This window comes from Malurus melanocephalus, unplaced genomic scaffold (assembly GCF_030028575.1).
Source record: "Malurus melanocephalus ecotype Western Australia unplaced genomic scaffold, MMel_1.1 scaffold_572, whole genome shotgun sequence".
NCBI lineage: Eukaryota > Metazoa > Chordata > Aves > Passeriformes > Maluridae > Malurus > Malurus melanocephalus.
In genome coordinates, this window is record NW_026623804.1 from 303,024 (window position 1) to 328,289 (window position 25,266).

General features: G+C 38.7%; 1 protein-coding gene across 3 annotated transcripts in view; it reads right to left on the reverse strand.

Moving 5' to 3' along the window:
• OTUD7A (OTU deubiquitinase 7A) overlaps positions 1–25,266 on the reverse strand; it is a 100,626-nt gene that overhangs the window by 53,014 nt on the left and 22,346 nt on the right. For all 3 annotated transcript variants that reach the window (XM_057382517.1, XM_057382518.1, XM_057382516.1), the window contains exons 2-4: positions 12,644–12,716; positions 8,290–8,407; positions 7,626–7,731 (exon numbers count right to left, since the gene is read on the reverse strand). The gene's annotated coding sequence lies outside the window, so the exon portion shown is untranslated. The remainder of the gene's footprint in view (positions 1–7,625; positions 7,732–8,289; positions 8,408–12,643; positions 12,717–25,266) is intronic.

Genomic DNA, 25,266 nt, shown 5'->3' on the forward strand with positions numbered 1-25,266 from the left:
CACATCTGGAATATCCTTTGCTCAGCTGGGGTCACCTGGCCTGGCTGTGTCCCCTCCCAGCCCCCAGGCACCCCCAAATCCCTCCCCAGCCTGGGAGCAGGAGAAGCAGGAAAGGCCTTGGTTCTGTGTGAGCCCTGCTCTGCAATGACAAAAYCATCTCTGTATCATCAACCCCGTGCTCAGCACGAATCCAAAACACAGCCCCCATCAGCCACTGGGAAGAAAATTAACTCTAGCCCAGCCAAAACCAGCAGCCTTGCAATGTTCACTCATTTGAGTCAGCTTTTCTCTTATGTAAAAACGTGTGGGGAAAACCTCCTGCTTTTCCGTTTGCTGAACCAGTCAATTAAGCAGCAGTGCTCTCCATTTCAYGACAGGCAGAATGAGCTCATTTCTTGGAGCTGCAGTCAGTACACATTGAAAAGCAAACGACCTGTGGGGAACTCATGATAACTTGAAAATGGAAAAAGGTACAAGCTGAACTTTACCCAGTTGATAATAATTTGGTTTTTCAAGCACTAGCTTCCAAGTAAAAGTGGATGTCAGGAAAAGAAGGTCATTACCATCAACTAGTCAAATATTTAAACTTGGATCAGAACTAAACTCATGTCCCTAGTACTTTTGTTTTAATTGGATTTGCTTATGTGCARTGTAATATATGCAACTCAGAAACCACACAGCAGCTACTATTTTCTTATGTAAAATGTCTTCTATGATTATGATCTCTAAMGATTAGTGACTTTAACTAAAAAGAAGAAAAAAGAATACTATTTCCATAAATAGATTTCAACCAAAAGGGATTTAGCTGCAAAGAACTTCTTGGGCAACTTCAACCAGTCCTGAATCTGACTTGTGAATTTTTACAGAGCCTATGTGACTGAATATCTACTCCACATATACAAATCCACATCTCTTGATTAAATTAGACTGCCAGTCTCCTGAAGTAAAGCCATGGCCAAAAGGCCCAAAATTATATAAACARTCTCCAGTGTGAGGTTGAAAATCTGGCCCTGCACTTTCTCTGTAATTCAAATTAAAGAATTTAAGCTCTCAAACAGAAAGATATTCAGAGAATTTATATTATAATTGCCATTGCTACTTAGAGATAAGCAGTAGACTTTCCCATAATACTCTACCTCTGGGAAGTCAGACACTTAATAGACAATCACTCCAGCCAGTATCACCACTGAAAGCTGACCTTGGAAATTCTCCTGTTCTATCAGGCCTTCTACAAACCACGACAAGAATTTACCAAGGGACAGATTTGATCACATTGTTCTCAGCCCTTTTCATGAACAAATCCATCTGTTAAACACTAATGAGATGAAGACACTCATGGAAGCAAAGGCTTCAGCTTGTTTTCCCATGTGGAAACAAAAAGGTAAGGACTGAAGCTGCAGTGTAAGGACTGAAGCTGCAGTGTATCAGGTTTCTTACTGGTGAAACCTGGCTGAGAAAAAGCACCAGAACTGCTAGAATGATATCACTTTGCCTTGCTAACATGGAAAAGCAAAAATGAAGTCATGTTTGTAATGGAAAGATTGTAGACAGGTTGGTAGAGTCACCATGCCTTGGCTGAGCAGGAAAAATGCAGAGTATGAATTGCTTTAAAAAATACTAATGTGCTAAGGAAGAGCAGAGAGGAACTGCAGTCATTTTCYTTCTCCTACATCTATATTTTAAACAGCCTGAAAAAAAAAACACTGAAATTTTTTCAGCTCCCCTGCTCATTGTAGGTAGAGGTGTGGAGATGAAATTCAGGGTTTAGCTTTTATAGTACTTTTGCTCTCCCTTCTAGGCCRTGGAAACTTTCTCCTGGCATTAGTAAGCTGGCTATAAAGTCAAACAGCACAATGTATACCATGCACTCTGAAAGGAAATAAAGAGAAACACTTAAGCCTTATACATMATTTGCAATGTGCCACAGTGCTTCAGTGAAGATAAAATATCCGTATTCTTGCAGAAGGCCTTAAAAATAGAAAAACAGCCTTGTGATTATGAAAGCTAGGAATAAAGTTAATTACAATAGTACATCAGAAGCTGAACTAACAAGCATAAGCATGATAAGCCACATATAGTCCTGTGATCTTCCGAATTTAAAAATAGCTCCAACATTTTTCAGAAATAGAAGGCAGATCTCAATGCTGGAGGTGCCAATCTCTTCAGTTTTGTCTGAACCCATCTATATACTTTTGGTTAATAAMAACACACAAAGACAAGCATGCTTCAAGGCACACTTAATATCTCTGAATTCACAGAATGAGTAAGTCAGTTCCACATGTAGAAAACTTATTTGGGAAATCCTATCAGCTTGGCAGGAGATTGTGCTGCAAGYGGCAGAAAGAAGGAAACATCATTTTCTTTGGCTTTCTTGTCCTTTAATACCCTAAACTTCTGCACATCCCAGAATTAGTTCAGACAAATGTATGCACTAGACTGTCCAGACAACTTCTGTCAAACAGTTTAGAAAAGGATTTTCTTTTTTCCACCCACCAAACTTTCACAAAAGAGACAATTGGCTTCTCTTGGGGGGCACCTCCTCTCAGTGATGCTTTAATTGTCACAAGAATCAAAATCGTATCTAACAAATTGTCTGATCATAGTATTGAGCAATCCAATTCAGAATCTATGAAAAAAATACTGAAATGCTTTCTTGTACACAGTAAAATCTCTGTTAGCAACAATTGCTGAAAAGAGTGTAAATCTCTCTTAATTTCTGCATAAAGGGAAAGATCATTCCCTCACAAAATACCTCACCATAAAAATTTATCCAATTACTCACATAACTTTTCAACCAAGACATTTTAATAAGACATCCTTTTAATCCCTGCCTGTTTAATAAGACAAACAAGGCATTTGCTAGTTTATTACACCACCAGTGCACAATTCATTTTTGTAACACGGCAACAATAAATAACACAAATGAAACAGCCAAATCTCATAGCCTCCAGTGAAACAATATTTGGAACATAATTACATGCAGTACACATTTTRCAAAGGATGTAGACTCAGTTCCAAATTTAGCAAAATGTGACCAGGAARTAAGTGTCTGGAACTTCACCACAGTGTTTGTTTGACCCTTTTCAGCCTTGAAATCTACTGTTTGCCAAATGTCATTTCAGCTTACAAGAGTGTTAAACTTCCTCTAGTCCTCTGTTAGAATTAACTGCTCCATGAAGAGATGTTTTTAGAATCTTACTGGTCTAATTTACACTTTATTCTCTCTGGGTAAAGTTTCCAAAGATTTTAAACATCCATGTGAAACAATTGACATCAGTTTTTCATGCTTTAAATATAGAGGTAGCTCAAAAGAAATGTGAGAGATGATTTACACAGAAACAAGTTATTCCCTGTCTTCTCTGGGAACTATCAACTGGYTCTTTCTTCTTTTAGCAATACAAACAGGCCCATCTTCTCCATCCATATGTTCTGTGCCCTTTTACACATTTATAACACCAAGAGATCAGGGATGGATAGCTTTTGTCTAATTTACTGACATTCTTTTTGGCTTTGCAAGAGAGCTAATTCAAAATCACATGAATTTACCCATAAATATGTGACTCTGAATGAACTTAGGCTGGGCCAAAATTTAGCTCTGCAATGCAAAAGCTCTATTACAGAACCCATTCAGCAGCTAGAACAGATGGACATTTTACTTTGAATTGTGCTGATTTTCAAGGCTTAACACATGAGAAACTTAAAAGTTTCTATCCACCTTATCTAAAACAGTAATACCTCAGGAGAGACAAAAATCATATTTTCATCACATAGCCACTGTCTTTATTTTTGTCTATTAATATGCATGTAGTGTCATTAACAGCAAAACCAATGGAACAGAAATTTTCATGGACTTCATGCTAAACAACTAYAAAATGAATGTAAAAATACTCTAAAAGTATTCATCAAATATTTGAACTGTATTCTTCTACTGCTCTGTATTGAAAATTTTCATGGTATAATATGTTAAGGCCTTCTTATATTCAGATATATTTATTTAGAATGACAGGATCTTGCTCAGASCTGAACCAGTCAGTATTTTTTAAATTAAATTACATCCTGATGGCTAGACTGTCCAGTGAGAACATTTTTTAAAGGATACATTTAATTCTTTTCACCAGGTCTAGAACTCCCTACCTCAGAAAAATAGTTCTACTCTGAAAAACAAATCTTCAAGACAAACAAAGATTTCCTGAAATTCTATGAGAAACTACCTTGGACAATACTGGCTAAGAGAAGAAATACACAGGCCTGAAAAGCTCCGTGAAATTGCTGCTTTAGAGACACAGATTCAGTGGTAAAAAAAAAAAAAAACGTGATTTAAACACTTTGTGCAAAAGAGAATCAATCTCATTTCTCACTGTGGAATAGGACTTAAAAATATTTTACTCTACTTCTAACACATAGCAAAAGTATTTTGATTTAATGAGAACTGAGTAAATCAGTTTAGTTCACATTGACAAAATTAGTGAGAAAGATGTTAAGGCATGCAGCAGAGGTAAAGAGCACTGGAGAAAATGTTTGTGTTTTCCACATCTGAAAAAACAAAGCTCCATGTTTGCACTCAGTGCCAGCATGTAGTGCATGCTGTAACAATATTGTTGCTATTATGTAACAAAAAAGTTTGATAATAGACAGTTATTAAAATAACCAATCCAACTAGAAATTAAATCTCAAAATAAGGRAGCATTGCCTGTAATTAAAACACAGTTCTATTTCCACCCACATCAGGCAGAGCTGCCCGGGTATCCTAACACATAGTTAGTCTTTATTAATTGTATCTTAATGAGGATTCCAAGGACAAATTCAATGTTGAAATTCAGACTATAATCAAATGGTTAATCATCTTAAATCAGCCTAAAATGAACAGTAACTGCCAAATGATGAATTCAAGAGCAAGCTGCCTGTAGTGGCAGGTAATGTGTCCTAGTTACTTGCAAAACCAAATGCCACTGCTCTATAAAAAGCCAACTTCTGTAAAAATACTACCACAGCAACAACCAACATGGCACTTAAATAAAATGGAATAACATTTGTGTCTTATCACTCTGACTACTAGTTATAGTAACTGCATCAGAAAATTAAAAGTGATAACCACCTCCTCACTACAGCAAAGTTCTGGGGCATGGCCCACATCCCAAACAAGGCAAGTTCCCAATAATTTGTAGGCAGAAAAGCTGTGCTTTGGGGGATGCTGTCACCAGCCCTGCTGGAAACAGCAGATGCCTGATGCAGATGTGTAAAACAAACCAGAACCAAGAAATTCCTTTGCCCAGGATGAGCACACAGGAGGCATTGGGAGGAAGGGTGAGAGATACTTGGGCTTATTTACAAGCCAGAAGAACACCTTGCTCAAGTAGATCCTGAGCTCAGTAGGACCTGAATGACTCCCACAGTTCAACACAGCAAYACAGCAGCACCTGTGACTTGAAGATTGAGCCATCCAAATCAGAGAACACACAGAAAAATAAGTTCTGTAAGGTTGGTAAAATGAATATCCAAGAAGGACCTATTTTTGCAAAAGTAATTGATAGCTTAAAAGAGACTTAAACCATAAAAAAAAAAAAACTTAGATTCAATGTGGAATAATAGAATTTCCTCCTTTTTCTTCAAATCTGCAGGTTCCCAGGTCTACTCTAATTTTCTTCTCTTCTGGACYTTAAAATCCAAAATCTAAAAGTATACAGTAGAACTAGTTCAGATGCACAAACAAGATACACTAGATAATTTTGATTTAGATTAGATCCATAAGAGTTAATAGTACATGCAGTGCTAACCAGTATTACCTGAAATCAAGGTTGGAGAAGGCAAACCACATGAGCAATGCAGTGTTAGGACTTCTGAGAACCAAGTTTAGAAATTTTTTCAGTTAAACTGGGCACAAAATGAGGCAAGATTAGAGTCTGACTTGTCTGATGCAGGCGCTGCTTATCTCAATTTGACTACTATCACTAGCAAGAGAATGGAATTGGCTGGAGACACTGCCCCAAATAAAATAATCACTTTTAAAAGATTAAAGAAGCCATTAACATGGATGGAATGCCTTTGTCCCAGCAGAACACAGCAATGCAATCTGTTCAGTGCTGGTGATCTGGCAAGGACAAATAWAAGTAGTCTGACACCCAAGTAGAAAGACAGGGACTCACAGAGGCTGAGTGCAGTGTCCAAACTCACAAGGCCTTCTCAAGTGACAAAGGAAAAATTCTATATGCAACACATGGAGACAGCTTTTTCTCCATGATCAAAATGGATACTTATCAAACTCTCAGCAAGAATCCCAAAGGTTTTACTAATACCATACTTAATCCTTGACAGCTTAAATAAAACCCAGTATGCACAGAGGAGGGYGGAGCTTGGAAGAAATTTGTGCATCAGCTATAGAGAGAACTGATGAGCTCAGCAATAGTTCAAGAGCCTTAAGACAGTGTGGAACATCAAGTCCCACTTGTGAAAGGAAGAGACAAAGAACCCATGTTCAAGCAGAGACAGACATAGATGTTATGTTCAAGCASAGACCTTTGGCAGTCAGAGACAAAAAAGAAAACCCAAAAACCAAAAATAAGCCCCCAAAACAACACTGCAGGAACTGGAGAAATCAATTCTTGAAGTAGGAAACAAAGATTTGTGAATTCTGACTTTGCTTTTTTGCTTATCCAGACACAATCCGGTCTGTTTACACATATTTGGTATGAAGGTTTGCTTGTAAGTTAACAATTTTTGCAGAACATACTACATTTACTTTTATTTAAATTAATCCTGAAATAATTCAAACCTGTCTTATTTGTAGATGCACAAGTGCTTAGGCCTATCTGAGTGCAGTGTGTGGGAAGCCTCCACCCAGAAGCCTGACCTGAAGTGTCCTTACAAGGTACTGAGAAGACATGTGAAAACTGAGCTAACACAGAAGTGGGASGCTGGGAAAACCTGAGGAAATAAAGGCAATGAAGAAGAGAAGACATGAGACAGACAGAATTATTATTATGAGGAGGAGGGAGAAGGGCAATGCTTCTGTAGTGAACTGTGTTTCATTACTCCCTATTGCTGTTGAGAAAGTTGTTTGCAGTGAATTTCAAACCCAAGGTTAGGCTTCAAAATTAGAAACAAATCCATTAAATGAAGAAACCAGGGCAGAGACAGTGTCCATGCTGCAGTGCTGTGGACTGTCAGTAGTTCTGCTGGGACTCCTTCACAATCACAGTAAACAACGATGGAAAATTTACTTTGTAGTAATGGAGAATTATTCTCTGTRAACTATTTTATAGAGTATTCAGCAACTGAAAATTAAAAATACAGTTCCCATGTACTTAATTTTAGTGTTACATTCAAGATAGATGCTGTGGTTCCAAATGAAAACTACAGATCACACTTTCCCATACTTCTCATGTGTACATAATAGAGAGTAATTATTTTCAGCTCCATTCAGTTTGCTGCAGGTTCCCCCAAGCACTTTTGTGAACCTCATATGGCAGAGGAGGCAAAAGCAGTGGTGAAGAACCTCTCAAACCCAGCACTGCTGCCAAGGAAGCWTTATGTGTAGCAAGAGAGACTTCTGTGTGAGCAGTTTGGTTTAAGCAATGCAGCGTTGCTGAGAATCTCTASAGCAGATTCAGGTATGAAATGTGACTCACCATGGTAGGTTCTACTTGCAAACGTCTTCCTTCTCTCCTGCATGCTCTAACTCATTTTGGTGAGGCAAACGAGGCAGGCATTCACACCAGCAAACCCACCTTCTCCCTGGAGAAAGGACAGAGAAGTCAGCACAGGAAAGGCAATTCAGAGCCTGTGAATATCAGCTACACACAGATACTCAGCAAACATGGTTCTGTTCAGGGTCCTGACCAAGGGCATCACTCTGGGCACATCCATTTGAGCCTCACAGTGGGCTACGCCACCTTATTAGAGAATCGACTGCTAAGAAATAGAAAAACAAAGAACTAAGCCCCCAATAGCTTCTGCAGTGACACATCAGTGGCAGCAGCAGTTTAACATGTCAATGATAGGGATGGCTTTAGGAACTCTTGCAGCATCCAGGCTTTAGGAAGCACAGATAAAGATTYGTTTCATGAGTAACAATGCATCATCCATCAGCTCTGTGTAGCCACAGGCAACAGGCATGCTGGTAGCCTGTTAATAATTTTAGTTGTTTTTTTTTTGGTTGGCTACGCTTAATTGTTGTCAACAAGAAAACAAATTAAAATTTTTGTTTTCTTTGCCACATCCTTATGTTCAGAATTCCAAAACAACTGAGAGATGCTGATTTGAGGGGGGGAGAGCATGTTTATAGCTACTTACAGGAATGAGGTAGGTAGGTCCCTTTTTCGGTTTCTAATATGTTTGCCTGTTTAGGAAGGCAGGAGGCAACTGTCCAGCTGATTTACTTCTGATTTTGAAGCTCTGCAGTCTCATGTGCCTGTGAGGATGGAGAGAAGAGCAGAGCAAGTTTTACTATTTTACTGCAAAAGTGACACTAATTTACTGTAATGCATCTGTTTTTCATACTCACTACATATTCTGACCCTGAAATACTTATCTGTAGCACTRTTATGGAAAAAAATTCTATGTTATGTACATCTGATGACAGCTTCTTAGGAATCCAACCCCTTTCCTGTTTGGTTCAGATAAACAAAGGCAATATACCTCAAAAATCCAGTTTAGAGGGCTGACTTTCCACCAGTTTGACCAGTTCTGTCAGTGACAGAACTGAGTCAATTATTCCASCAGATCCAATATATTTTGTCCCTTTCTATGCATGAAAATTTCATCTGCAAGACTGAGAACTACTCCTTTTGTTAAAAAAAAGTAATATGATTTAAAAAAACCACCCCCAAAATGAACAAGCATTGCAGACCAATCTAAAAGAATCCTCAATATTAATTGATGAAGTATAGATTTAAGTGGTTTAATCAGCTTTATCTCAAGTGTTTTGATCCTGACTGGATATGTGAGCATGTTGTAGTTTATGTAGTTTTAATTTGCTTTACCTGCTAAGAGAGGAAAAATGATCTRCACATACTCTTTTACAGCCTGTTTAGCGATACTGTGACCAAATACCATTTTTTCTTTCTGACATTGACAAAATACTGCTTCGCCATTAGTCTATGCATCATTAATCAAAGTCTTAAAACATCATCATCTTTTAAAGTTTTTAGGGCTTTAATTTCTTATAATTTTAAAATACTAATTGCTTTCTCACATTTCTTTAGAATTCAGCCTWTTTTAAGAGATTGTCCAGACCCCTTTTCATTCTTGCCAAAGCCTTTATTTCAAACTTCTAGAACAAAACATTACCCAAACTTTATTATTATGTGCAGATTGTACAAGTATACACAACTGCACCAAAATTCTCCTAGCTGGAAAATGATGCTCACAATCTGTGAGTTGCTCTGATTCCTTTGCAGCAGCAGCAGCAGCATTTCATTCACACACACATTACAGTCACACCCCAAAGCATTGAGAGCAAGTGGTGCATCAGTAATGCTGCTCCAGTGTCCTGGTGGCCTCACCCTGCTCCACTGCTGCACACTCACAGCACACAGGGAACGACTGCTCAGACATCACTGCCCATCAAAATGCCCCTTGGTCTCTCTGGAGGTCCAATTAAACCAGTTGTTTTAATTGCAGAAGTTAAAAAAGAGCCAGAACAAATTTTTCCCTAAATAGAAAAAAACTGAAGGGAAAGAATGAATACAGAAGGGACTGCAGAGCAAAGTCTCTCCTGTTAACCATCCCTGGATGCTTGCATGCATCCACTGCATAGTAAAGCCAAGGTTAGGAAAACAAAAGGAAGTTATTGGTGTCATCCTAACTGGGTGAAATACATACAACAGCACAAGCAAAGGACAAGGAAATACAAAATTTATCTTTCAATGCAGAGACCACAGCAGAAGCCACAGCTTCTTGTAAGTGTGAACTACAGATTTAAATGAAATTGCAATTGCCAATACAAACAATGAATTTGATCTCAGTATTCAATTCTCCATTCTGCCATTTGATGATTCATYCATAATGAAAGAAAAACAAATAGCACTAGAGTCAAACTGAAAGAAACACAAGAAAATTGTCCTGGAAAGAACATGAAACATTTACAGTAAGTTCCCATAAAGGTAATGAATACTTTCAAAATTCAACCCGTGTCTTGTTTATGGAATAACCAAAATGTGGCAATCTCAGATGACGCAATGAAGGTTTTGGTGACAGAAGCAGGATCACCAAGGCATTGGAAACTTTCTGTACATTCCCCTTAGCTCCCAGAGTACGTTGCTACATTGAGGCAGCCATCTGGTTGTGTGYCAGCATCTGTAGTAACAGCACAAAGTCACAGAAAACATAGCAAATGTTTGGCGAGTCAAAAGCTAGAGGCACCTTTTTACAAGGGAAAACCCTCTTTTTAATTAAGGCCTTGCACACTACATATAATTTTTTATCACAAAAAGCAAAGGCACTTCTCCAGGCCTATGCTAGAAAGATAACAGATCCCAACTCTCAAATTGATCAATAATCTACATTCATCTTCTGAAATAAAATAGCTACAATCTGAATTGCACAGACAATGGATGTTATCCCCAATCTCCAGCTCTCTGCCTTATAGCACATTCTCAGCAAAAGTCATCTGCATGACTCAAAGGTGCTGCTAAAATCCAGAAGGTCTGAAAAGGGGGGTTCCTCTTCCTTCTATGGAGCACGGGTTTGGGCCACTCAGTGACCTGCTCCAGTGACTGAGTGCCCTGAAAACACAACTGAGAAATAAATACATCATGAAGCTTGTTCTTACCTCCCCAATACTGTGAACACCTACACTTTATTGAATGTGTTCAACTTTTAAAAACACTATTAAATAAGGAGCTCTTTTTTTCCCCCTAGCCACTGAAAGCTCACAATTTTCAATGAAATGAGAATGTATCTCCTTCATTCATTCATTCCTAGGCAACAGAAGATGAATGACTTTTATTTGACATGTATATCCCTAATTTCTGATGATTTCTAGTTAATTTATCTGCCCTAAATTTCTGAGAAAAAGCTATTTCTAAATTTTACATACATGCAAAATCCCCCCAACAGTAACTGAAAACCATCAGCAAAGTAATTTACAGGCATATAGGCACTTCAGGGATGGGCTGCAGTAGGAAAACCTATTGCTAGAGAGCTGAACAAACTTTAGCAATTCAGTGGAGTGCACTGCTGCAAACAGAGCTACCCCCTTTCCAAAAGAATACCAAAGCAAGCAATTGAAGTTACTCTTTTACACTCTACACCAACCACCCAGTTTGCTGACCTCAGAGGGAAAACAGAGCCATAGCTTCACCCTCCCAGAAATCTCTACAACACTTCCTCAACTTCATAGGGATATTTTCACATTTACAAATAATAAATGCAATTTCACTTTTAAAAGAATTGTATTTTATTAACTGCAAAGCACTCCTCTGTATACAAAACTTGAYGAGCTCCCAACCCAAAACTAGACCATGCAGTGCAAACGGATTCCCAAAGACTCACAGCATAAAGTGCAATCTCCTACTGATTTTAGCTTTGTCTCAGTGAGAGCTGCCTGTACAAAYTGGGAACCTGCTACTGCTTTATATAATCACAGAACCACTGTTTCTCCGTAATCAGCTTCTTGGAACTGCAGAGTGAGGGAGAAGAAGGGAGGACAAGGGCCTGGCTGCCCACCATGGTACGGGCAGGGGCTGCGCTCAGAGCCACTCAGATGCCCATCTGTGCCCATCTGGGATTCTTCTGGCAGCTCCTCAGGGGTGAGGTGTAGGCAGGAGAAAGAATGGAGAGCACAGAAGGCACCAAAACATGCAAAGTTCTGAGYTTTCCTAAGGGATTGCTTCTACATCGTGAAATGCCAGCAGAGCCAGCCTGACCCCTGTACAAGAGAAGGCAATTAAAGAAAAAGAAAAATGACTAAGGGAAATTCTCCCTATGATTTAATGAGCTGTGTGCATGTGTGAGAATATATTTGGAACCACAGGCAATAACTTCTATCACTCAAAATATGTACCTATAGCCCGGATGTCAATGAAGGTTTTTTAAAAAAACAATTACTCAAAATCTCTTTTTAGGGGAAAACCAAAAAGAATTTAACCATCTTTCTTGTTTTTCAGAGATGCTGTAAGTGGAAAACATGATGATTATATGATGAGCTGTCGCTCGGTTACAACCCACTCATTTCTATTACTGCTTGCTACAGCTACTTTAACATTCAGCCATCTCAATTCCTGCATGTCATGAGCATAAAAGGTAACTATCAAATGCCCCTTATGACACAGGGCAATCCTTGCCCTCAGAGTCCAAGCTGATTTGATCTCTTTGTGCTTTATTGGAATTTAGGACTGCATTGTGAAAGAGAGTAGGAACCCTGTCTCKATATCATTTGAATTCCTGCACCACACACATTTTTTCTGCCCTTCCTTTTGCTCTCTAGAAGACTGAGGTTACAGAGTACACTGCACCGTTTGCATATCAAAAGCAGTAACACTTTACATAAAAATGAAAAGCAGGCAYTTTTCTGGTTTCAGTGACTAAAAGCTCAAGATTTCCTTCCTCTGAATCTGTAACTTCAAATTCAGGTGTAACTCAGTTCCTCAAAACCAGTTCAGATAAATATCTTTAAAATGAAGAAGGTCCCCACTACCAGTGTTACCTGATATTCATTTGCCAGAGACATTTTCTTTCYGGACTCTCTTCTGGAGCAGTTTAAGACCTCACTGTCTCGCCTGAAAGAACAAAAGAGAAACATGYAAACATCATAAAGAAACAATTCTCGTCTATCTCAAGTTACATATAACTTGTTAGAATGCTAGATGGCATTACCCCACTGACTGGGGGGTTTCAATATCTTCTTCCAGCTGGGCTCAGGTGTGTCAGATCTTGTTATGAAAAGAAGCAGGATGACTCTCTGCTYTACCTTACACTATCTAACAAAAGAACATGTAAACAAAACACTATTCCAGGTTACTGTAACCTCATGCTGAGGTAGCAGTAAGTTTGCCTTAAGTTTCTACATGTAGGGGCCTTTCCTGAAGCCAAAAGTCCAACCCTGGCGTTAACATACTCACAAGTTGTTAGTGCAGGACAGTGAGCACAGATCAACTGCTATTAACCTAAAACCACTCCCATCCCCCAGAAAGCAGGTGGGCAAATGAGCACAATAATACAAAGACATTCACGGTTCTGGTTCTGAAAGAGAGCCTTCCTGCACATTCATAGGGGTTTGCAGCCTGTGCCTGGCATGCCACACACAGGTGAGACTAAAGACACAAGCTGTTGTATCCTTGGGAGGCACAATAACTGATGGCTCTATTTTGCTCCCCTGCCCTTTTTACTGATGGTCACATCAGGCAGGTGAGTGCAACAAGGCTCCAAAATGGGTAAGAGAAAGATGCAATCGTGTCCCCTCTCCCCACTAATGTGACTGATGTCACATCAGTTTTAATGACTTCCTTGCCTAGAAATGTACCTGGCCACCCACACGCATAGACAGAGCGATGATGGGAACAGAGAATGAATGACTCAGAGAAATCCCAGCTGTTCACCAGTGTCTCACTACTCCCAACACCAACAGCAGTGAGTGCTGTTCTCTCTCAGGCTGTCCCTGACCCTGCCAAATCCCTCTTCCACTCCTTCCCACCATTAGAAACGTTGATCTGTTTTCAAGTCCTACCATGAATGCATTACCCATTTCATGAGGAAGATCTATCTGCGTCAGATGGTTCAAAAGCAAAACAGGCAATTCCCATGCTCAGGAGAATCATACTGTAGTAYGAGTGCACTGCATTACACATTCCTTTGACGTGTTTATCATTCACTACTCACCTAAAACCCTTGTTAAATACTCAGATACTTGATCTATTTCCCCATATGTCTTCAAATAAAGTCAGATCATTTAAAGAAACTGCACTGGATCAGAAACAAGACCAGTATTTAAAACCAGTCTCAGGAAACATCCTTCCATTTTTCATTTTTTTCYTAAAGCACACAGTGCAATGGAAAGCTCATTAGGCACAGAACAAAAGTGCTTCTGAGTGCATTGTTATTTGCATAGGAATCTGAATATTAATCCCCYTTCTTTCTAAAARAAATGTTACCAAATTCYCAGACACATTTCTGTGCTATTGCTSTGTGCCTCACATGAAGSCAGTCCTGTCACTACCATGTTTGAAGAGAAGGATCAGAATAGTGGATGCACAGAGACACKACTGCCATCACCCCTGTAACCCTTATGGGATTACCACTCACCTGAAATGTCATGTCCTTTTACTGCTCTTCGAGCGATGAAAAGGGGAACCTCCTACAAGTCTAAGTTTGCCTTGGCAGCTGAAGTCACACATTTTATGATTAATARCTCTCTCTTAAATGGTTGCAGACACTGAGTCTGCTAATTATTTGGAGAAAATGACACCCATCTTTCTATAAGGACTTGCTTTTGTGGGTTCTAGGTCTCTGCTGATTCTCCCAAAAGAATGAAAGGTTGACATCCTGCACATCAGGTGTTCAGGAGCCTGGGTTCTCCAATCTGACTGCACTTTGSTTGGAGACAAGTGTGAGAAAAGCAGCCACACTTCAGTACATGAGTGCTACTCTCTGTCAGCCTACACCAACACTAATGAAAGAAAAGGATTTTCCTACCAAACTTCCGAAAYGGGTAAGAGATAAAACACACACATAACACAAATAACCTGGCAAAAACCAATGTGATCTAAGGTATGCTGGAAAACTGCTGGAGGTTCACAAGAATAATCACATCCAAACCAAGGCTGCCTGGAAATGCATGTGTTAGGAGTGAGCATTTCTCACAGCTCTGTTTCTCATGAAGCATGGAGAAGAAACTTAAAATTCTCAATTCCAACAAAACATACAAACCTCTAAAAAAAAAAAAAAATCCCAATTCAGCTGTCAAAACTATCTTTTATGTCCAGTACCATCTTCGGTGCAATCCTGCCTTTCTGCCTGCCTGATGTATTCAGAGGGTGYTGCTGGAGTCACTTCCTCTTGTCTGTCCTATTTAACTAATGCAATTCAAGAGAATAAAATAAACTATTTCTGCAATAGCAGRAAGGCACATAGTGAACTGTGGAATACCAAATCTACCAATTCACTTTATTCAGTGGATACAAATTTTACCCATAATACTTCTCTGTAACTGACTGACACTAAAACAGAACAAATAATTCAGTAATCACACCTGCACCCAGAACAGTCTGTCTTGTTCAGAACTGAGGTCATCCAGAGAGGGGAATTTGCAGTGCAGCTGCTGTACTTTACATAAACACAGAGCTTCCATGGAAATTTGAATGCTTGCTTCTCACCCCTCCTTTTTTTTTTTTTTTTTTAATATAATTTTCCTATACACTTTGAAAATCTGTATATTTTGCAGGCAGCTGTGGGTTTTCCTAATTTGAGAATAAAATATATTAAAAAATATTTTTCCTTGTAAATAACAAAACTGTGATGATTTTAGTATGATATTAACAGAAAGAAATTAACTATTTCTATAGGATAAGAAACAAAATTTTAAACTGCCTAAYTCTGCTTTTTCAAAAGCAGATATGACAGAGTTTTAAAGGAGAAATGTCCAGCATTTTASATTGAGTATTCCAAGCTGATGTTTTATGCTTACATGGTGATAGTTTCCGAATGCACTCGCTTCTTCACAATGCTAAGTTCCTCTCAAAAAAATGACCCCTTCTTCCTCCTCCTTTGCATTTGTTATTATGCTAAATAGAATAGTTACTGTCATTTCCCATGTGCTAAATCAATACTCTCTTCACAATACCYTTAATGGTTCACTTTTATTCAGTGCATTCCCCAGTATACATCATATTAGTCCTTGTGAAAACCACATTGTAAACATTTCTCAAACCCTGCTGCTAAAGCATGAAATTCAGATGTGACACACAGGATAACCAACCTCACACTGATAGGTACCATTTCACAGAGTTAGTAAAAACTTCTGCAATACAACTACGTGTTCAGTACACCCCAAGATAATTTCATTACAATATCTRTRTGTTTGTGTATCCTCAAYCTATATCAAAACACATTCAMACTCTCATTTTGCAAATAGCCCTGYMAGGGAGCCAAGCCTTATATGCTCATGTTCCTGAAGCAAGCTGCAAAAGGTAAATAGCAGATGTTTCAGTATTGACCAGTCTAGGTGTTCTAACTGAGCCCMAGTCCCCCACTGCAGCAAGCTGGGAACCCTACTGCAATAAGCATTCTTAAWAGGACCCATTCAAATTCTCCTATATATTGACAGAACAAGCAGGAAGTTCAACAACAAAAAAAGGAAGTATATTTGCACATTTCAATGCATTAAAATAATGCAGGACTTCCATTCWTCTCTATTCAAGCTCCTGTGTGCATGTAAAAGAAGATGAAGAAGCAAAATACTCCATTTCAACTATGGATTGTGTTAGAAACAGCATCAAAAGATAAAAATGCTTCTCTGCCAGTCCAGCTGAATGTCATCTAGTCAASTGTTATAAAAGGTACTTACTGAAATGAGCAGCACAATCACTATTCCTTCAATAACAAAGAATCCTCTCTGAAGCTAAAAAAAAATTACAACATGGCTGTTTTGCACTTTTACTAAATGTTCTTGCATTACATCAGCATGTGCATCAAAGCTGGTAGTGCAAAGAGGAAAGCAAAGCCCATTTTATGAACTGATGTAATCAAGCCCAGCATCTCTCTGGGGGTTTTTTGTTCCTATGGTCACAATGACATCAGCCTACTCTGCCTATTCAGTAATGGAGAGCAATGACAGTTCTTCACCTCTGCTCACACATTTCTCTATTCTTTCCCTCCTGCTTGTACATCCTGACACATTAAGAGCCACTTGCATTTCAGTGGGACACAAAACAACACTTGCCTCTAATGTCTCTCCTCACTCCTTTTTCCCAATGTTTCCAGCTGTCAAAGACTTCAAAACTTRGCTTGAGAAAGTGAAAAGAGGGGAAAGAGAAATCTCACAAATTTAAGTAAGCATATCTAAACACTGTAAAGTGGGCCATGAATTCACACCACGGATCCCACACTGCTCAAGCAATAGCAGTATTTTAAGTGCAGCAAACCCTTTGGTGCACACAGAGCTGTCCTGTGAAGGTTCTGAAGCTGTTTGTGTGCCCCATGGCACGGGAGATGTTTCATTGGTACCCATGCTGCAGTTACAGGAATGCCTTGCTGTCCCAGGATCTTCCTTTGCATGGGTCCAGATGTGCTTCAAAAAGCTTCTACAAACCCATGCAAGWAACTCTGCCTTTCCCTATCAGTTTCTACATTTGTAAAATGAGAGTAATTATACTAATCTTAAAAAGAACTTAACACATCAACTGAAGAGAAGTTGATTCACTTGCCGTTGACATAATCCAGCCYTGGAATTCCCCATCTAATTAATTCTCTCATCTGAGACACAACATCTAGGCCAGAATGCATGAAAGAAAATATATTTACACATGGAAAGTACTGTAAAGCTTAGTGACAAATGTGATCTGTTAGTGAAGCCTACCAGCACACACAGAGTACATTTTCTAAGTTTTTCTACTAAGAATTTTCTTGGATCTGCTCTGCTGTATGGCACRCAAACATGTATCTGCACAGTAGCTGGTATCAAAATTCATCTAAAAAGATTAAAAAGTATCCACCATCAAACCAACCAACCTATTAACCAAATAATTCCCTAATCTCCACTTCTACCATGCTTTAAACTAATTATGGCAAAAACTAATTAAGGAGAGCCCAAACTGCAATAAATGTAACCTTTCCACAGACTGAAAAGCTTAAATGTCATGCTAGTAGCTATTTACATGAAAATATCACCAAGTTCTTTTGTTATCCACTTCATATATTCTTCAGCTGAAGTCAAAGAAATAATTTCCTTATTTGCCATGATAAAATGTAAACAGTAAGAAAAATGTGATTCTCTGTAGCTGAACTTCAGTCCTTAGAACTGATTTTTATTTGCCAACTGTCCTACCCATTAATAAAAAGGAGCACAGTCCCCCCACATCTGCTCTAATTTTTGAGCAGCTTACCAAGTAACATGCAAAGAAATGAGTAAATATTTTAATAACTAGAAGTCAAATGCATTAGAATAAAGGCATTATAAATATAAAAAATACAAGTGAGTTTTYATGGACAGAAAGAAAATGCTATGCACACATTAAAATGTATGAAGATATTACATGCTTACAGAGTCTATATGCAATATATAGGTAGATTATATCTACACTGCATCTAATTTATATATATGTCTGTGTATTATGGATATATTTTTACAGATATAAATATGCATACTTTTATCTCTGGATAATATAGATCTCTTATGTAGCATCATTTCCACCACTTTTTTTTTTTTTTCCCCCATTGGGGGAAAGCTGTCAATTTACAACAGAGAACTTGATATACATTTATCCCTACCCTTATGGTAAGCCATGCAGTTAGAGCCTAAAGGATTTATTTAATATTCTTACAAGCAGCTGACAGAYATCTGACAACACAGAAATGCAACACTTCATTTCATTTCTCCATAGGCTGATTTCACTGAGCCCCAGATGTTTTAGCAGAAGGAAGAGAAAGACATTCCACATTTTTATGGTGGGGGATGGAAAATTTGTTTATAACCAATGACCCTTGCTTTAATAATTTCTATCAAAAATAAAGAGACTTTAATTAAAAAAAAAAACCAAATAAATATCCTAAGTAGTAATCCATTCTTGGTTCATCAGYCTGCTTGTTTCTTTTTATTTCCTTTTTTAAAAAATTAYTGTGTGYGTTAAGGCACCATGGCATGGCAGAAACCAGTATAAAATTTTCCGAAGGACATTCCATATTATCCCCCTAAACTTCTCATAATATCAATTCTTCTCCCTCTAGCAGAAAAAAGGCAAATTACAACAGAAGACAAGTGGCTCTTTCTAGTGTCATATCCCATGCGTGAAGCAGTCTGAAATAAAATGCAATGAGACAAAATTACAATAATCCCTGAAACGATTGTAAGGTGATTATGCTCCATTTCACTTCACAAGCCCTCCAGAAGGATTGATTTCATGCCTTTATTTAATCTGCAATATCTTGAGGAACTCTTCAGAGTGTTTTTTCCAGGCAGGACAAAGCATACTGCAGAAAGGTGGAAATGACAAAAGGCAGAGTCTGTAAGAGCCAAGCTTTCCCCACTGCTCCCAGTGCTTCAGACCAACCTGTCACATGTCCCCTTGGCAGTGGCAGAAAGGTGACACTGCCAGGTGTCTTCAACTTGATCCCACTCAGCTTTGTTCCTTTGCCGGTTGCATCCCAAATGTGTGTAATGTATCAGGGGAAGCAGCCATTTACAGAAGCACTTCTGAAGCACCTGAGACTGAATCAATAAAGTCTTTCAAACAACTAAATACAACATTTCAAAATATTCCCACTTGCTACAGCGTTATACAAAGTAAAGAGCTATGAACTCCTGCACAAAGGTCAAAGTAGAGAACAAAATCCTCGGTAGAACTACGGATCAAAGTGATTCAAACAGTGAGAAGATGTGAGTAACATGTAATTTAAGGAAGCTCAACTTGCCAAAGTAACAGCTTGGCCAATAGCAGAAATCCATCAGAAACTACACTGAGTATGATGGTTACTATTAACTCTAAAAGTAAGKATTTAAGCTCTTTTTGCACTGGTTTGCTTGACTGCATTTTATCTGAAATGCATATTGTGAGCAAGACAGTTGGAGAATAATGAGTTATGGGCTGTTTAGAAAGAACAGAAAGTGCAATGTGAAACCACTATTGCCTCGTAATATACACATTGCCATAGYCTATAGAGAAAAATAGTATCTTTCCCCTGACTACAAGTGACTGAATACTGCTCAAGGACAAAACATTTCCAAGGTTAACCTGGCAAAGTTTCATCATCACTACCTTTCATTGAAAGAAAAATGAGCTGTCAGCTGGCTTATGAAGAATCACATAAACAGCAACTTAAATGTAATTTGTAAACCTSAGCAAAATATGCCATCCTTCCAGAAAAAAACCAAAGACGTCCCATAGTGATATTGGCAGAGCATCTTTACGTGTGAATAAAACAGAAATGCATCCAGAATGCACACAGGCMAGCATTCAGTATAACGATTGTCATCCTGCAGAAGTAAAAACTTGTTCAGGTCAAGAACAGAACTGTGCCTGCCTAAAATCTCCAACTGAGCAACTGAGTCACCGACTGGAAGGGCACTGGGCAGCACAGGAGAAAAGGAGCACAAATTTCTGCAGTCAGAAAAAAAAAAACAATGGGGGTTACAGCTGGAAGGGAATTGAGCAATAGGCTGGAGAYAAAACAGTGCAACTGACCATAAACAGAGTTTCAAGTACTTCAGAGTTACAGCATTATTACACTAAATTGCATCAAAGAGAGAGCATTGTGGCTTTAAAAAAACTTCCACATAACAAAACTCTAGYACTGCCTGGCAAAATGAGCCCTGATCTTCAACAAGGTACATCTGTGAYGTAAATTAATTGGAATATTTCCTGCTGAGACACAAACTGAAACACAAAATCCCACCATAAGAGCAGAATGAAATGCCTAATAGAGAAGATGAGAAAACAAAATCTCTTTGTTGTCATTCACTCTCTTTTCAGACACCCATCTGCCCAAGATGTCAAACAGATAATATACAAAGGCAGCAACAGCACAGGAAAGGGATACCACATCCTAACCTCTTGCTCTGTAACCCTGCCTCACATGTGGGGCATCCTAAGGATTGAATTTCAGTTCAAACTTTAAATGGAACTGAAAAGCTTTTACTACACCAAGCAAAACAATAAACTAATTARCACTCGAGCAGACACTGTAGATTGTCATCACAATAGCATTTTCAAAAGTCTTAAATAGCTTCAGCAAAGAGCCAGCTAGGTACACTTTGTACGTACAGGACATAGATTTTCCTCATGCCTAGTGTTGCTCAGCACTGACCAARTATTTCAGAACAAAAAATCAAGAACAGGGATCCCAAACTGTGCACACAATTCACACTGTGCTTCTCAAGAATCTGTGGAGGTTTTTTCCAGATAAAAGAAGTCTCTAGATTAACATGCACCTTTTTCACATCTCTAAATCACATCTCTGCAATTACTCATGTAACAGGGTAAAAACTGGCTTGGTCCATCTGCTGCCTATGGCAGTGTGGACCATTCCCCACCCCCATTATCTCTAGTTAGGCTCTCTAAGAGCTGATGCACGGGAAATTGAATATGGGAAGGAAGCTTTAATTACGTCTTCCATCGCCATTTATGATTTTCCTGTCAGAAAGCAAAGGAGTATTTAGGTCAGATGGGRTGCCAAGCTCTCTGTCTCAGGCAAGCTGCACTTGTCAGCCATGTGCAAATTGCTCCTCTAAGCTCAACATACACTGTCCAGCCATCTAGGATTTCTCTGCATCTCTAGAGGAACTGTGACTCCAACTGAATGTCCCATGGCTTGATTAAAGTCACTACAGGAATTCCCAGGCAATCAGCCAAAGGTCTCACAAAGCACCCAGACAAGGAGCAGCCTCACACAAGTGCCAGACACAGAAACCCACAGAGGCCCAGGGAACAAATCAGTGAAGCAGGACAGAAAGCCCTTCATTGGTAGAGGCTGAATTTCCTTAGAACTGGTCATTCTGATACTGGCTTCAGGAGGGAAGAATTATCATTGTAGGGATATCAAAATCTTCACAACACAGAAGGTGAAAGTTGCTATATTACAATGYTACTTTTAGTGGTTTTAATTTCCCTATAATTTAGAAGCTTTTGTGTGTGCTTACTAAGAGGAGAAAATAAAACCACTTTTCCTCTACAGCTTCATCCTCAAAAATAAATAACAGAATGCAGTCAATATTCTCCAGATCCTTTGGAAATTCTCACTCTAGCTAAATGTTAGTTTATTGCTGAAGCAGATATTGACCAATATTCCAAGACASAGTGAGCTCCCTGTTCAGATTATCTCCCTCTCCAATATAAGCACATTTCCTAACCATAGGAAGGCACTTCTTGCTGGAGAATAGAAAATACCCTACCATCATTCATAAGGGATTTGTTATATAGAACAGCTTAAGGGTGCACATCTGTGTACCACAGACTTCATGAATACTGCCAAYGCCACAGTAAAAACAAAATTCTGCTTTTATAACTGCATGTTCCATCTGAGACATCAAGAAGAAATCATAATTTCAATTCTATGACCTGCTTMTAGGGACAAACAAACATTATAAATAACATTAACCAAAGACACTGAACCACTGACTCCTCTGTTGTAACCTGAACAGAGGGGTGTTATCAAAGGAACAATCATTGAAGAGGTCTGAGGAGAAACTGAACTAAACTGCAACCAGTTCTTGCCCAAAATAYATGAATGTCTCCAGAGGACCAGGATAAAAAACTTTTAAAATGTAACCTGAAACAAGATTTKTGCTGAATTTGTGTGGACTTCCACYAGAGSAGCTATCAAGCTGGGCTTTTACAAAACACCCCAGTACATGCACCCTCATGGTTTCACCTGCATTCCCTGTCTAAGTTTGCTTTCCTAACCACTAAAGGTTTGYAAATTATTTCTAAATAAAGTAGCAGAGAACTGTCTGGGGGCTCARTGAAGGTATCTGTCCCTGAATAAATGCAGATAGCTAAGAGCAATAACACTGAGATTTATACTTGGAGAGGGCCAGGATTCACTCCACTGGTAATCCTGTCCCCCATGGACTATTCCACATGCACAGAAYTGGAGCCAAATGAAACAGCCTGCAGACTCAAAATCTACCTGAGCAATGCTTCTCTTGACCTTGTAGGCACCTATCAGACCCAGCTGAGGGCTGTAGGCTCTCCCATACAAAAATGCTGCAGTGCTACCTGACTTGGACAGGTCACGTAGAGCAGGTTACTGAAAACTGCAGATAACATGCAATTCAGCTGGCTGCTTGTAAACACCTAAGGTTTCCCATGGAAGAGTCCTGCTGGAGTGAGATTTTCAGCAATGATCACTGCTGAGCCCTTGAACTGTTTAGAAAAAACAGATAATTAGCATAATGTAGATACGATATATATATAAAATATAAAGTAATATATTCTTCACATTTTTATATTATTTTCTCAAATTGTCAGTCTAGGTTCCTTAAATTCAGTTTAAAACAATATTTAATTATTGCAGCATATTTTAGAATGAATACATTATAATATAAAGTAAAGGTCAAAAGATCTTTAGSAAGTCTAGGAGCACCTGATGCTGTTCCATGGATCAGAAAACCACCAATATCTGCAGTATGCTGCTCCCAGTTAACTGGAATTCTCCCCTCTTATTCTATCCATGCAGTGTGCCAGTGGACAGATGGCAGCAAGGTACAAAATACGTAATGGACACAGATCAGCTGCATGATAGGGAACTTGCATATTTTTCCAGTGTATCCAGGTTTATATTAAGAATGAGATCTTAGAAAAAGCAAATATATCTACTTGTGTATGAATAAAGGAAGTGTGTATAAAGAAAGGAAGCATGTATTAGCATATTCCAATAGACCTATTTATAAATAAGTTTTTTCAYGCACTGAAGGGAAAGGGATTTTTCTTTTTTCTTTGCCTTTCTTCAATTACAGCCATAATCGGCCACCTTGAAAATGGAAGGTGAAACATGCAAGTGGGGAAGCATTCATACAATGCTGTACAAAAATGACCAAGAAAAGAAAAGGGGTGAACAATGACAGAGCTGCACACAGCCAAAGGCTGCACTATGTCCTGCAGGGGATTTACAGTGACCACAGGTTTTTATGCAGATGGGCTGCCTTGAAGGGCACTACCCTGTGATTTACAACATGAACAAACTCATGCCATAGGACACTTCCTCTGAAAAGAACATCCACAAATKTCCTTACTCATCCAATTATGCACACTGAATGATGTGTAGACTGAGAAAGCTTTTGTCTTAATTTTTCCATTAAAAGCAATGACCACAGGAATACTAAGCTCCCAGAAAACAGCAAGGCTGTTCTTTCAGTTGTCAGGATTGYAATACAAAAGATCATAAGCAGGGATCTGCAGATAACCCACTCTGAAAACTTGGACAAACATTACTTTTTAAACCTGAACTAATGATGAATTATTATTTTGCAATTTCTCTGAACATAGACCAGAACAATTAAAGTTACAGCTAGACTCATAAAAAATATAAATGGAAGTGTTTACTGTTTCTTCAACATCCTGGACAGTTAAAAAAATGTAACAGAAAGGTGTTTGCTGGGAGTTTTTTTCCTTCCCTTTTACTGCATTTTTCTTAGAACCGTGTAGATTCTGTTATTTATTAGAGATGCAAAGATATAATTTTCCTCTTTTAGGAAAATTATTCATAGAMTGTTCATCAGAGTTTTGTAATGAGCAAACAGGAAAACATTAAACAACATTTTTAAAACCAGAGTTTTGACCAATTAAATTTGTCCTGAATATCATTTAAAAAGCTGATATTTTTYCCTCATAAATTTGAGAATGATACTTAAATCAAAGAAATAATTTAGAGGAAGTAGTGTAATTCAGGGTTTCTGACTTTCTAGCCCCTGTAAAAGACAAGCCAAAGAAATTAATTCTGTCATCCTTGCATGAAGCCCATAACTTCCCTCAGAATGGAGTTAAATCCAGTTGGTCAGTCACATGAGGTGTCCCCCAGGGCTCAGTTTTGGGACCAGTCCAGCTGCAAATCACGCCAAGTTGGGTGGGAGTGTCCCAAGGACACAGAGGTCCTGCAGTAAGTTGGCCTCTTCTCTCAGGTAACAAGCACAGGACAAGGGGCAATGGCCTAAAGCAGTGCCAGCTGAGCTCAGGCTCGGTATTAGGAAGGATTTCCACACTGACACAGTGGTTAAGCATTGGGAGAGGCTCTCCAGGGAAGTGGCTCACCATCCCTGCAGGAGTCCAGGAAATGAGYAGATGTGGCACTTCCCAACACAATTAAGTGAGTGTGGTGGTGTTTGATCAAAGGCTGGACTTGATAATCTTGGAGGTATTTTCCAACATYAATAATTCTATGATTCTATTCATTTAAGCTACAAAATTAATTTTAGGAAGACAATCAGCACTGATTAAAAGACTTCAGCTAGTGCACAACCCATCAGATTCCAGATGATTAATTAGACTTACCACTGAAAATCTGGTTAACTTGCTTCCATTCTGCTTTMTCAAACTCTATTTTCTAAATCATGGATCTCATTATAGTATGTATCTGCTTAAAACTATATTCTTACAATCATTAGTCTTGTTCTCTGTTCTGGTA